This window comes from Pleurodeles waltl, chromosome 3_1, assembly GCF_031143425.1.
Source record: "Pleurodeles waltl isolate 20211129_DDA chromosome 3_1, aPleWal1.hap1.20221129, whole genome shotgun sequence".
In the NCBI taxonomy this organism is placed as follows: domain Eukaryota; kingdom Metazoa; phylum Chordata; class Amphibia; order Caudata; family Salamandridae; genus Pleurodeles; species Pleurodeles waltl.
The window spans coordinates 1,175,263,300-1,175,278,014 of NC_090440.1; the positions used below are offsets into that span (position 1 = coordinate 1,175,263,300).

At 47.8% G+C, this 14,715-nt stretch overlaps 1 protein-coding gene and 1 long non-coding RNA gene across 4 annotated transcripts in view; one reads left to right on the forward strand and one right to left on the reverse strand.

Annotated features, from left to right (window-relative positions):
* LOC138285043 (uncharacterized) overlaps positions 1 to 14,715 on the reverse strand; it is a 153,855-nt gene that overhangs the window by 138,776 nt on the left and 364 nt on the right. The window lies entirely within an intron of this gene.
* Positions 10,989 to 14,715, forward strand: part of NFRKB (nuclear factor related to kappaB binding protein) — a 461,159-nt gene continuing 457,432 nt past the window's right edge. The window contains exons 1-2 of one of the 3 annotated variants that reach the window (XM_069224477.1): positions 10,989 to 11,320; positions 14,370 to 14,466. The gene's annotated coding sequence lies outside the window, so the exon portion shown is untranslated. Of the gene's footprint in view, positions 11,321 to 14,005; positions 14,467 to 14,715 lie in introns of those variants that run through there. The other 2 variants (XM_069224478.1, XM_069224479.1) reach the window with 2 other exon arrangements.

The window sequence follows — 14,715 nt, forward strand, 5'->3', positions numbered from 1 at the left end:
ATGTTATCTTGGCAGCCAGACGTCCCTAAACCAAGAAGGCCATTGGAGCAAGCTTGTGGCCTGATGTACACATAAATATGTGGACCCTCTATCTGAACACATTTCCCAAGTTATTCTGTTTATTCTTTCTTTGGCCAGACAGAACTCTGTTTTGGGCACATTAAAAAGTTATCTTTCTGCATTTCTGTGGTTGCCAGACCAACCACCCCTTTTCAAATCCCCCAGGGTAAATAGGTTTCTGAAAGGTCTCCAGCATATGTTCCCAACAGCACCTTTTATAATGTCCCAGTGGGATATAAATTTGGTTCTTACATTCCTGATGTGTGCACACTTTGAGCTGCTCCATAACTGACCACTCAGAGTTCTCACCATCAAAACTGTCTTTCTAGCAGTGATAATATCTGCCTGGAGGATCAGTGATTTACCAGCACTCTAAGAGAATCCTCCATATCTTACCTTCTACCCAGACAAGCTGGTTCTTTCGACTCAAGCATCCCTTTTACCAAAGGTGGTAACTCCTTTCCACATAGGCCAGTCCTCCACTCTGGCTAGCTTTTACACTCAACCTCATCCTGCTGAAGAAGAGGAGAGACTCAACCGGCTGGACCCAAAAATAGGGTTGTCGTCCCACCTTGATTACATTTATGGGTCCTGGGTGGACAATCATATCTTTGTGGGTATGCTGGGGCCAAGAAAGGTAAGACGGTGCAGAAGCAGACCATCTTGCAATGGATAGGGCTTTGCATCAAAATCTGCTATGAGTGGTCGGTGTTCCTCTTGGCTCCTCGATTCTGGTGTAGAAAGCTCTGAAAAGAAACTGACATGGAGCTGGAGTAGAGCTTATGTAGGCACCACACACGTAATTTCTGTCACGGCCAGCAACGCCAGGCGAAGCCGAACAACGCCACCTAGCAGCGCACAGGGATACTGCTCGTCAAAGGTTTCTGATTCCAGTCTGATACCTGGCGAATATTTTAAGGTAAGGAATCTGCGCCCAGTTAAGGCATTTCTGAAGGTAAGCAATTTGTTCATCAATTACACTGCCAGAGTTTTCAGGGCTTCTGTAGAGGACAGTCAGCACATGAAAGTGAGTTGTCTTCTGTTGCACATTTTGTTCATGAAGGGCTGGAGTATGCAAGTAGGATCTCTATGATGAAGTGCTCGAGGTCATGGTGGATGCTCTGCGAAAAGGTATGAGGTGCTTAAATAAGTGCAGGTGGTTATGGATCTGAAGATGGTACGACCAGAGGAACCCTAATCCTTAAATGTGTTAGTATTACTTACCTGAGAACCTAGATTTTTCTTTACAGCTCACAACATTTTATGGTGTTGCTTTCCAACTTTTTGATGAAACGTGATGAGGTTTGTTTATTTATTTAACAGATTGTCTAGAATGTTGTCAGAAGGCATGAAGGAGGTGTGAATAGATATACGAAGAGTGTAGGATTGAGGATTGCACGAACTGTGAAAAAATGGGATGTGGAGGAGACAGCAATTGGGGAGTAGAGATGGTGTGATAAAGGCAAAAGGGCTTGGGGGGGCAAGAGACAGCAAAGGTTTGGAGAGGATGCAGGAAGGGTGATGGGGCATAAAGGAAGAGATTACATAGGAGGAGTGGAAATTGGGGTAGGTGGGTAGAGCAAGACAAGAGGAGGGATGAGAACAATAAGGATGGTAAGGTGGAAGAATGGATGAAAATTGGTGAATTAACGCATGTAACACAGTTCAACTCGAGAAAAATCAGTGGTTAATACTTCAGCCCTGTGTTTCACCAGGGATTAGTGGGTCAGGTACAATATAAGTAGGTGAGTCTTTAATAGACAGCAGACGATTGAAGAGCCAGAGTGCTTCTGATTTCTGCAACCAGGAAATTAGAATAGGGGAAGTCAAGTACTGGGAATGTCTGTTGTAGGGCATGTGAGGTTCAGAAAGGGGGTTTCTAGATGAAGGAATTCTTTGCTTTCGTGCCCCTAGTGCCTTCAGAGAACCTTCAGTAGATTGGCTGCCTCAAAATGCAGCCGGCGGTACTATATCAGCCGCCGGGCTGGAGATTGTTATCTCTGGCCCGGCGGCTGCTACTGCCATGGCGGTAGGAATGGTAAATTGGCGGGTTTACGGCTGCTGCCAACCCGCCAATGTCATAATGTGGCAGTATGTACCGCTAGCCTGTTGGCGGTACTACCGCCACATTACCACCTACCACCTACCAAAGGGGTCATAATGACCCCCATAGTATTTTAGCAGCTATTTACAGTAATATCCCCTACATGCTTCATCACAATTCTCTAAGGTCTCTAAGAGCTGCAGCATGTTTTATGCCATCCTGGGGACCACTCACTCAGCACATGCACGCTGCCTCACAGCTTGTGTGTGCTGGTGGGGAGAAAATGATTAAGTCAACATGGCACTCCCCTCAGAGTGCCATGCCCACCTCTCACTGCCTATGGCATAGGTAAGTCACCCCTCTAGCAGACAGGGTGCACTATACCACAGGTGAGGGCATAACTGCAAAGAATATATGGTCTGGGTGTTTGTCAAACACGTACTCCACAGTTCCATAATGGCTACACTGAAATCTGGGAAGTTTGGTATCTAACTTCTCAGCACAATAAATGCACACTGATGTCAGTGTAGGATTTATTGTAAAACACACCAAGAGGGCATCTTAGAGATGCCACTTGAATACCAGTCCGACTCCTAGTGCTAGGCTGACCAGTTTCTGCCAGCCTGCCACAACCAGATGAGTTTCTGGCCACATGGGGTGAGTGCCTTTGTCACTCTGTGGCCAGGAACAAAGCCTGTACTGGGTGGAGGTGCTCCTCACCTCCCCCTGCAGGAACTGTAACACCTGGCGATGAGCCTCAAAGGCCTCAAAGGCTCATGCCTTTTGTTACAGAACCCCAGGGCATCCCAGCTAGTGGAGATGCCCGCCCCTCCGGCCACTGCCCCCACTTTTGGCAGCAAGGCAGGAGAGAATACTGAGAAAAACAAGGAGGAGCCACCCACCAGTCAGGACAGCCCTTAAGGTGCCCTGAGCTGAAGTGACTCTTGCCTTTAGAAAACCTCCATCTTGAAATTGGAGGATTCCCCGAATAGGAATAGGGATGTGCCCCCCTCCCCTCAGGGAGGAGGCACAAAGAGGGTGTGGTCACCCTCCAGGACAGAAGCCACTGGCTACTGCCCCCTAGACCTAAACACCTCCCTAAATTTAGTATTTAGGGGTGACCCTGAACCCAGGCAATCAGATTCCTGCAACCTACACAAAGAAGAAGGACTGTTGACCTGAAAGCCCTGTAGAGACGACGGAGACGGCAACTGACTTGGCCCCAGCCCTACCGGCCTCTCTCCAGACTCAAAGAACCTTCACAGCAACGCATCTGACAGGGACCAGCAACCTCTGAGGACTCAGAAGACTGCCTGAACCCGAAGGACCAAGAAACTCCAGAGAACAGCGACACTGTTCACCAACTGCAAAATTTTTGCAACTTTGAAAGAACTCTCCCTTCCTGCCGGAAGCGTGAGACTTCTCACTCTGCACACGACACCCCCGGCTCGAGCTCCAGAGAACCAACACTGCAGAGAGGACTCCCAGGCACTGAGACGACGTGGGTAACCTGGGTCGACCCCCCTGCACCCCCACAGCGACGCCTGCGGAGAGGTTCCAGAGGCTCCCCCTGATCGCGACTGCCTGGTAACAAGGAACCCGACACCTGGACCAAGCACTGCACCCGCAGCCCCCAGGACCGAGAGGAACCACCCACCAGTGCAGGAGTGACCAGCAGGCGACTCTCTTCCTAGCCCAGTTGGTCGCTGGCCCAAGAAGCCCCCCTGTGCACGGCCTGCATTACCTAAAAGACCCCCGGGTCCCTCCATTGCTTCCTATAGCAAACCCGACACCTACTTTGCACACTTCACCCTGACGCCCCTGTGCTGCTGAGGGTGTGTTTTTGTGCCTGTTTGTGTCCCCCCAGTGCTCTACAAAACCCCCCTGATCAGCTCCCCGAGGACGCATGTACTTACCTGCCAGCAGACCGGAACCGGAGCACCCCTGTTCTCCATAGGCGCCTATGTGTTTTGAGCCCTCCTTTGACCTCTGCACCTGACTGTCCCTGTGTTGCTGGTACGGTGACTCTGAGGTTGCCTTTAACCCCCAACGGTAGGCTGCCTATGCCCAGGAGACTGACTGTGTAAGTGCTTTACTTACCTGCGAAACCTAACCAAACTTACCTCCCCCAGGAACTGTTGCTTTTTGCTCTGTGTTCACTTTTAAAATAGCTTATTGCCATTTTAACCTATACTGTGTGTAATACTTCTTTATTTCAAAGTTCCATACTTGTCGCGGTTCTCAACGGTCTTACCCTCGGAGCGGAGAGGCGTAGGGGAACGGTCCTTGTTCCGACGGGTTCTGCTCTGGCCGAGGTAGGGGCGACCCCTTCCGGTAGCCACGGTGCTGTTTGGTATGAGCGAACCACTACAGTCCGTGCCCTCCAGAAGGAGTCCCAGAGGAAAAACCCCAGTAGGGTAAAAAACCTCCACAGGAACTCCCTGAAACGAAAAGGAGGACACCAGGGTATTAGGACCGCAGTTCAGGAAGGCAGGAAAACAAAGCAAATCAGGAACAGACAGGATTCGCAGAAGGATATCAAATAGGAGCGTGACTATCACCAAGGAGTGTTGCAACGCAATGAACAGGCAGTTGGAATCCCCTTAAATACCCCTGGAGAGGAAACAGGAAACAGGAAGTAGAACACCGCCATCTTGGATTGGGGAAAAGAAAACAGTAATGAATTAGGTATGTGTGTTAGACAATGCATGCTGGGTAGAGAGGAAGTGGTAAGCATGCTGGGAAGAGAAAAAAGGCAAGTATAAAGAACCCCCAGTGTAAGGGTTCGGTTTGTCCTAGGAACATCGGTAAGTGGTGGTGGGCAGGTGAATACATGCAAGAGAAATAAATGTTAAGCGCATAATGCGCTGTGTGCGGCCATGCCTGAAACCCCCTCGGGGTTTCAGGCTCTGCCGCGTCTGCCTTTAAGGCAGAACTTGAAAAAGGGGGAGCGGCGAGCGCCGTGACCCCCAGACCGGCTCCCTGGAGCCTTTATGGCCCTCGCCGGAGCCGCGGCGACCCCCGCGACCTGGGTGTCTGCCTCGGCGTCTACCGCGGCCCGGGCGTCGGCCGCGGCAAAATTAACGTGCCGCGCCGCGGCAACCTGAGCCCGCGGCCGCAGCGAGCGCTGCGGTGTAACAGTATGCCCCCTCCCCGAGGCCCCGGGTTTGTGAGGGAAGAGCCGAAAAAAGCGGCGGATTAAAAGAGGAGCATGGACTGAAGAGGCATCCTCCCAGGAACACTCACTCAAAGGGTACCCCTTCCAATGAATAAGGTATTGGAGGCGCCCATGGAAAAATCGAGAGTCACAGACCTCCTGCACTTCGTATTCAGGCACATTGTCAACCAACAAAGGAGGGGGACAGGGCAACTGCCTATGAAAGAGATCAGGACGGTAAGGTTTCAGTTGCGAGACATGGAATACTGGGTGGATCTTCCATGTCCGAGGTAGGCGAAGACGCATGGACACTGGGTTGATCTTCTTGAGAATGAGAAAGGGACCATAAAAGCGGGGCTTGAATTTGTTTTGGGTGAGTCGGAGAGGTAGGAATCTAGAGGAGAGCCAGACCTTATCATGGACTTGATATAGAGGAGCCGCACAGCGTCTCCTATCTGCTATTGTCTTCATGCGGGACTTGGTGGACACAAGGTTAGAATGGATAATTCGCTGTATACCCCGTAGCTGTCGAACGAAAGAGGAGATGGCGGGAAGGTTGGAGTTGTCTCTCAGGGGAGTTGGGAAGGCCCTGGGATGGAAACCATAGGAGCCATAGAAAGGAGAGACTTTAGAGGCACTGTGTAGAGAGTTATTATAGGAGAATTCGGCAAGCGGTAAGTAGGGAGCCCAATTACTTTGTGTAGCGTTACAGAAGCTACGTAAGTACTGCTCGAGACCCTGATTGAGTCGTTCTGTTTGTCCATTGGTTTGAGGGTGGAACCCGGATGACAAGGCCACCTGGATCCCCAAGATCTTGCAGAATTGGTTCCAGAAACGGGAGATATATTGGGGACCTCTGTCTGATATAATAACTTGGGGTAGCCCATGTAGCCTGAAAATTTCTTGAGTAAAGACCTGACTTAACTCCTTTGCCGTGGGTAACTTTCTCAAGGCCGTGAAGTGGGCCATCTTGGTGAAGGAGTCCACAGTTACCATTATGACGTGGTTTCCCATTGAGGAAGGTAAGGCGCACATAAAATCGGTGGATATGGTAAGCCATGGGCCTGGGGGAACAGGTAATGGGCGGAGTAAGCCCACAGGTCTGGTTCGGGGTGTCTTGGCTTGAGCACATGTAGGACAGGATAACACATATGCCTCAGTGTCAGCCTTGAGAGTTGGCCACCAGAAAGAGCGAAGCAAAAGATCTTGAGTCGCTTTCACTCCTCGATGACCCGCAATAGGAGAATCATGGCACATGTGTAAGGCTTCGATTTGCACTGTTTTAGTGGGTAAAAACAGGGCCTTATCATGATAATAGTAGTCATGATCTATGTGCAGCTGTGGACGTAACCTCTTTAGTTCTGTTTCGTGTAGACGGGCATATTCAGACTTAACTTGATCTAAAAAGGTCTGTGCTACCCCTATGATTTTATTGTTGTCGAATAAGTTTTGAACCGCGGATTCACCGCACCCAGGATAACGTCGGGACAGGGCATCCGCCAGGATGTTCTGAGAACCAGGGATGTAGGTGATATAGAAATCATACTGGCTGAAGAAGAAGGCCCATCGAGCTTGCCGGCTATTTTGGCACTGGAAATTTCTTAAACACTGTAGATTTCTATGATCGGTCCGGGCTTCGAAGGGCTCCTTTGATCCCATCAAAAAGTGTCTCCATTCAGTGCACGCGACCTTTAAGGCGAGTAATTCGCGTTCTAGCACGGAATAGTTTCGCTCAGAATCAGATAGAATGTGGGATAGATAGAATACAGGGTGTTCTAGGTCATCATTGTCTTGTCTTTGTAACAAGGCAGCCCCAATGGCTCTTTCTGAGGCGTCTGTGACAACAATGAATTGTTTGCTAGTGTCTGGGTGTCGAAGAATAGGGGCTTGACTAAAGGCTTTCTTTAAGTCCTGAAAAGCTGACTCAGCGCCTGGTGTCCAACAAAAACCTTTCTTTAGGTGTTCCTTTTTGAGGGTTTGAGTAATGAAGCTGGTTCTCTGGGCAAAGTCTGCTATGAACTGCCGGTAGAAGTTGGCTAGTCCCAGAAAACATTGAGTCTCCTTGATGGAAGAAGGAGATGGCCAGTTCAATATAGCCTGTACTTTGTCTGAGTCCATGGCAATTCCGGTTTGGTCTATACAGTATCCCAAATATTTCACTTCTATCTGATCAAATTCGCATTTTTCAGGCTTACAGAACAAATGATGTTGTCGGAGTCTTTCTAAGACTTGGCGGACGTGTTTGGAATGTTCCTCCTGATGAACCGAATAAATTAGGATATCGTCAAGATACACTACCACTGTTTGTTGCAAAAGATCAGAAAAGATAGAATCCATGAATCTTTGAAAGATGGACGGGGCATTAGTGAGTCCGAAGGGCATTACTCTATATTCGTAGTGACCAAAAGGTGTTCTAAAGGCGGTCTTCCACTCATCACCTTCTCTGACTCTTAGCAGATGATAGGCTCCTCGGAGATCCAGCTTAGTGAACCTCTTGGCTCCTCTGACTGCTTCTAAGATGTCTTTGATGAGGGGTAGCGGATACCGGTCTTTGATAGTGATCCTGTTTAACCCTCTGAAGTCGATACAGGGACGCAGGTCTTTGGTTTTCTTTGGTACAAAGAAAAGAGGAGCCCCGGCGGGTGAAGAGGAGGGAGTTATTAACCCACTTTGTAGATTCTCATCTAGGTACTCCTTCAGAATTTGTTTCTCTGGTTCGGTGAGGGAGTACATCCGCCCAAAAGGAACTACAGTGTCTGGCTCTAAAGAAATGGCACAGTCGTATTCTCTGTGGGGTGGCAATTCAGGTCTTTCTGGCTTCTGGAATACATCGATATAGTCCTGATACTGTCTGGGAACTCCCTGTAGAACATTAATGGATCCTCCCACCTGGGCAGGTGCTGTTGAGAGACTTTTTGGGGACCAATAATCCCCGGCCGGATAGCAATGGTGTTGACAAAAATGGGAGGATAACGAAATGGTTTTTGTTTCCCAGTTGATGTAAGGATTGTGCCGTGTAAGCCATGGAATTCCCAGGATCATGACATGGTGTGGTGATGAGATTAAGTCAAACGAGAGAATTTCCTGATGTTTACCGAACTGTAAACAGAAAGTAGGGGTGGTGTATTGTACCGGTCCAGAGGCCAAGAGTGACCCATCAACAGTATGTACCTGTTCTGGTATTTCTTTGGGTATTTGTGTTATTTGTTGTTCTTTGGCCCAGGTTTCATCTAAATATAGGCCACTGGCTCCGCAATCCAATAAAGCCAAAGTTCTTGCTTCACGGCCATCAGTTAAATGGAGGATAACTGGTAAGAGAAAAAGAGCAGTTCCTTCCTCCCTGGAAGAGCAAATAGAAGGTATATCACGATATCCCGTCCTCACCCTTCTTACTGGGGACGGGAGTTGGCGTTTCCCAAGGGCTTGGTTGGACGAATGGGGCAGGCGCGAATTAGGTGACCAGCTGCACCACAATATAGGCAAAGCCCCTTCCTTCTTCTATGTTCCCTTTCGCTGGCGGATAGAGGTCCGCGAGCTGTGTCAATCTGCATGGGCTCTTCCTCGGTATTCCCTTTGGATTCAGGGCGGGCTTCCTCGGAACGATGGGCGAAGGGACGAGATGGTACTGAGTGAAAAGGCAAACGACTCTTCTTTTTCTCCATTCGTCGTTCATTTAACCGATACTCTATAGTTAGTGCTTGGTCCATCAACCCTTTGAGGTTTTCTATCCTGGCAGAATGTACTAGTTCATCTTTGATGTCCTCTCTTAGACCTCTACGAAAGAGTGTCACCAAGGTACGTTCCACCCAGGTTGTTTCTGCAGCTAATTGTCTGAAACGGGTGATGTATTGTAATACATCCTGACTCCCTTGTTGGACTTCGCAAAGAGCCTCTTCTGCTGACGCCTCGAGTCCAGGGCGTTCAAACATCTGTTTAAAAGTAGTGATAAAGGTGGAATAATTAGATAGACAGGGATCGTTTCTGGTTACTAGAGGTGTGGCCCAGGCCAAGGCTGGTCCTGATAAGGCACTAATCAAATACCCCACCTTGGTCTTATCTTGTACAAATTGCGAGGGGCGAAAGGCAAAGTACACCGTTAAGGCATCCAGGAATTCTTTTAATGTGGTGGGATCCCCGGAAAATCGAGGTGTAGAGGCGGCTACTGCAGGGACATCTGTGGTCCTGGAGGCAAAGGTTTGTCGATAAACAGTATTCTCAGTACGTAATTGCTGGAGTTCTTGAGCCTGTTGTTGTATCGTCGCCAGTAGGTCCTGGTTAGTAGGTTCCGTGTTTACCACTGGGTTATCCATAGTTCCGGACTGCAACAGGAATTGTGGGCGTTGCAATCTGTCGCGGTTCTCAACGGTCTTACCCTCGGAGCGGAGAGGCGTAGGGGAACGGTCCTTGTTCCGACGGGTTCTGCTCTGGCCGAGGTAGGGGCGACCCCTTCCGGTAGCCACGGTGCTGTTTGGTATGAGCGAACCACTACAGTCCGTGCCCTCCAGAAGGAGTCCCAGAGGAAAAACCCCAGTAGGGTAAAAAACCTCCACAGGAACTCCCTGAAACGAAAAGGAGGACACCAGGGTATTAGGACCGCAGTTCAGGAAGGCAGGAAAACAAAGCAAATCAGGAACAGACAGGATTCGCAGAAGGATATCAAATAGGAGCGTGACTATCACCAAGGAGTGTTGCAACGCAATGAACAGGCAGTTGGAATCCCCTTAAATACCCCTGGAGAGGAAACAGGAAACAGGAAGTAGAACACCGCCATCTTGGATTGGGGAAAAGAAAACAGTAATGAATTAGGTATGTGTGTTAGACAATGCATGCTGGGTAGAGAGGAAGTGGTAAGCATGCTGGGAAGAGAAAAAAGGCAAGTATAAAGAACCCCCAGTGTAAGGGTTCGGTTTGTCCTAGGAACATCGGTAAGTGGTGGTGGGCAGGTGAATACATGCAAGAGAAATAAATGTTAAGCGCATAATGCGCTGTGTGCGGCCATGCCTGAAACCCCCTCGGGGTTTCAGGCTCTGCCGCGTCTGCCTTTAAGGCAGAACTTGAAAAAGGGGGAGCGGCGAGCGCCGTGACCCCCAGACCGGCTCCCTGGAGCCTTTATGGCCCTCGCCGGAGCCGCGGCGACCCCCGCGACCTGGGTGTCTGCCTCGGCGTCTACCGCGGCCCGGGCGTCGGCCGCGGCAAAATTAACGTGCCGCGCCGCGGCAACCTGAGCCCGCGGCCGCAGCGAGCGCTGCGGTGTAACAATACTTACCTGTGTGAAGTACCTTGCATTTTATGTACTTACCTCAAATATTGAATCTTGTGGTTCTAAAATGAATTAAGAAAATATATTTTTCTATATAAAAACTAATGGCCTGGCGTTAAGTCTTTGAGTGTGTGTTCCTCATTTATTGCCTGTGTGTGTACAACAAATGCTTAACACTACCCTCTGATAAGCCTACTGCTCGACCACACTACCACAAAATAGAGCATTAGAATTATCTGATTTTGCCAATATCAACCTCTAAGGGGAACCCTTGGACTCTGTGCACACTCTCTCTCACTTTGAGATAGTATATACAGAACCGACTTCCTACATTGTCCAATTTCCAAGAATGGGTTTTTCACTTTCAAGGTACTCAGTCTTGGCTTAATCTTGGAATTATCTATGGGTGAATGAGCACTAACCTGAGGATTAAGTGCACAGACTTGTCTTTAATTCTTCAGCTAGAATCCAGAGGAAGAAAGGAGGCTGTGGTGCAAGAAGCCCAAGACCATATGAAATTGGAGCACTGGACACAAAGATACTGGAGAAATCGGCGGAGTCAGGTTCAGAAGAGGTATTTAAACCTGATGGGTGAAACTGTTCCAGAAGGGCACATGGCTCACATGGAAGGCTGAAAGTTCCAAAGGAATTCTGGGAGAGAGCCTGTTAAAACAACGGATGTGACTTTTGCTGATGGGAGATGCAAGTGATGGTTGGAATCAATTACCCATCGCAGGGGAACCAAAAAGCATAGCCGCTGGAGTCAATAGGTCACAAAGGTCGGCGCCAATAACCAAAGGTAGGTGGAACAAATAGGCAAACATTGTTACATTCAAGAGGTAATGGTGCATGGCGCTAATTAACCAGGAAACATGTGATTCTTTTACAACAGTGCAACAGAGGGAACAAATGTACAAGAGGTGCGGGTGTGAAGAGCTCTGGGAGCGGGGCCATGGTTTGCAGAAGACGATGAGGTGTCACAGGGAAAAGACCGCATGAGCCCTGAAAGCAAAACCCACAGTACAGGGGGCACAAGAGGGCTTTGTGACAGTTCCTTCCTGCAAGGAAGGACCTGTGGGACATGGTTTGTCTGGGTGCCGAACATGAAAGGAACAAACCAAGCGAGGTGCATGGACATTGCTGGCTGGCTCCCAAGACTGTTCTTTAGGTTGATATTCTTTCCAATCAATTAGATAAAACAAACGGCCAGGAACACGTTTTGAGTCAATGATTCTCTGTACCTCGAATTCTGGATGACCATCCATGGTTATAGGTGGTAAAGGAGGAGAAGGAGGAGGATGGGTTTGGGCATGGATAGGGTTTCAAGAGAGATAATGGGTTATTGGGTAAATTATCTGGAAGTTGGAGCTTAACAGCTACTGGGTAAGTATTTTTTTCTATTGGGAAAGGACCCACATATCTGGGTTGCAATTTAAGGGGACCCTGTAATTGCAGGATTTTTGTGGCAAGCCAAATCTGATCTCCGCTTTTGTAAGCTGGTTGTTGTTGGCAGTGTTTGTTAGCATTTGTCTCCATACTGAATTTGACCTGCTGTAAGTATGTTAGCACATCGTGTTGTGGGTTAGATAAATGTGGTACAAAGTCTTGTATGGCACGTACATTTTCAGAAGGTATGACAACATTTTCAGGTAATATACGTAGATTTATGCCTGTTACACAATAGAAGGGTGATACCCCAGTGGCAAAATGTTGTGAGTTGTAATAAAATTCAACAAATGGCTAAGATAATTCCTGTCCTTTGGGAATTGATGTTAAAAGACAGCGTAGTGTCTGTTCCAATACCCAATTTATCCGTTCTGTCTGTCCATCAGTTTGTGGGTGATAAGCAGATGAGAGTCAAGCATCTACGTCTACGCCCCAGGATGTGCAAAGACTCCACCAAAAAACATTAAATCAACTGCAGGCCTTTGTCAGAAATAATGACGGAAGGGAGGCCATATAACCTCATGATTTGCTGAACAAATACTGTGGAGTGAATCTTGCCACTGGGTATCTGTTTTAGGGGCACGTAATGTGCCATTTTAGGAAAAGGGTTAACTACTACCCAAAGTGTATTATAACCATTAGCGTTGGGTAAATCTGTGATAAAGTCCATACTGATAGCATGCCAGGAATGTGGGGGTACTGGCAGGGGTCGTAAGAAACCTGCATGGGCAGAATGAGACACCTTGTTCTTTGAACAAATGGGGCAGGTCTGGATATAATCATGCACATTGTTGGACAGTCTTGGCCACCAAAATCATTGCTGACAGCTAGAGTCTTGCTAACTGAAAACTTGGCAGCCCTGAGCACATTGTCCCAAATATATGACTAAAGAATGGTGGGGAAGGTACAGGCATCAAGGGAGAGCACATTTTCCAATGAAATTTCTTCATACAATGGCCACTAAATTTTAAACAGACATGCTGTTTTTGTGTATGGTGTATAAATGTTAAAGTTTGAAATCAGTTTTCGTTGCATGTTAAGCATTTGCGCATGACACAAGTAAAGCGTCATTGTTTTGAACTTGGTTTCTGTTACACTTCAGAATTTTTAAAAAGCACCTTGTGCCTCATTTGTATGTTATTTGCTGCGCTATGTTTTTAAATAATTGTTAAGTTCTTATACAAGTATTTAAATATTGTTAAACAGAAAAGCTTGGATATCCTACAGCTTTTCCTTTCACACTATACCACAACACAGCACACTGGGATTTGGTTCACATTATAGAAGTCCTTAACCCAGCAATCAACTAAAGTTAAAGTCAAAATCAGTAAACACCAATATCTTTTACATAAACAGCAATTTGTCACAAGACACTGCATGACGCTTGACCTGTTTTTGAACTCCAGTCAAGATAAACACAAAAAGTGAAACGCGTATTTATTGCTCAGCCTCCTCTTGACCGCCCAAACAATTATTTGGGGGAGCTGCAGCATCTCTCACAGCCCCACTCACAGCTTGGACTCGCCGGACTTTGAATAGAAACGGAATGTCCACTGGGGTGCGCCAAATACATCAGCATGAGCGTCTAAGGCTGTAGGGCATTGTACATAACCTTTTAGAAGAAAGGTTTATAAAAAAAGAATCGGGAGAATGTATTTCTCCCTATGACAACTTATGAAGGAGAGGCAATGTGAGGCGGCAGACGACCACAATTAAACCATTTTTGAGTGAAAAATCGGGAGTCTCCCGTCTGAATCGGGTCTAATGGCAAGAATGCACTGTAGGGATCACCGATCCTTTGGCGCGTCCACTCCAACAGCCCGACATTAATAGCTAACATGATAGATAACTATCCAGGGTAGCATGCACCTGTCGGTTGTTTGTCTCTGGCCGTTGCTGCTACAAGCGGCGGAGTAAAAAAAAAAACAGAAGAAGCAAGGGGCTGGGAAAAGAGAATACCTCCCAAAACAACGCTGAAGGCGACACAGCAATTACTTCCGGGTTGGTGTAGGAAGTGTCTTCCGGGTCGTCGTACTGTTTTTTTTTTTTTTTCTGGTCTGCACTCTGTAGAGTTGTAGTTTTGAGGGATGCGGCAAATTTTTCTTTGACATGTAGCATTTTTTAAATGGGATTTAAAAGGTCCTGTTTTGGGAGTGGAAACCTCGTTCAAGAACATTTTGCCCGTTAGTGTCTCCTGCATCCCTGAAGTTGAGAGGCACACGCACACCTGCTACTGCTGGAGACCGGACTTCGCTCGTGTTTGTCTGGCACACAGAGAACTATAACTTAAACAGTCGGCCCTGGTTTGCTAGCACATCCTCAGAGATCCTAAAACTCTGGTCAAACGTGTTATGTCATTCGTTTGGAATTGATACTGAACGGCGCCTCTTTCTTTACTACAGCAGCAAAGAGGATGGGATTCAAACCCCTGCTTGCACAGTGTAGTAGATTCCTGTTAAACATCCAGTTCTGCTTCCAAGGATACAGACCCTTGTATGTGTGAGTATTACTCGAGATCAGTGTTTAAGTGGAATAAAAAAGGTGGGGAGGGAGTGGGCAGGGGTTGGGAGAGTGGTTTGTGAAAAGGGAGTAGCCCAAGTAGTATATATACCTCCGAAGCCTGTCCTAGGGCCCTGTGTGATTAAGCTGGTGGCATAAAACTTGTAAATAATGTTGATCTTTTTACCACGCAGAGTGTCACCAGACCAGCTTTTGGGCGCCTCTCCTAAATAGTTTGTTATACACCGA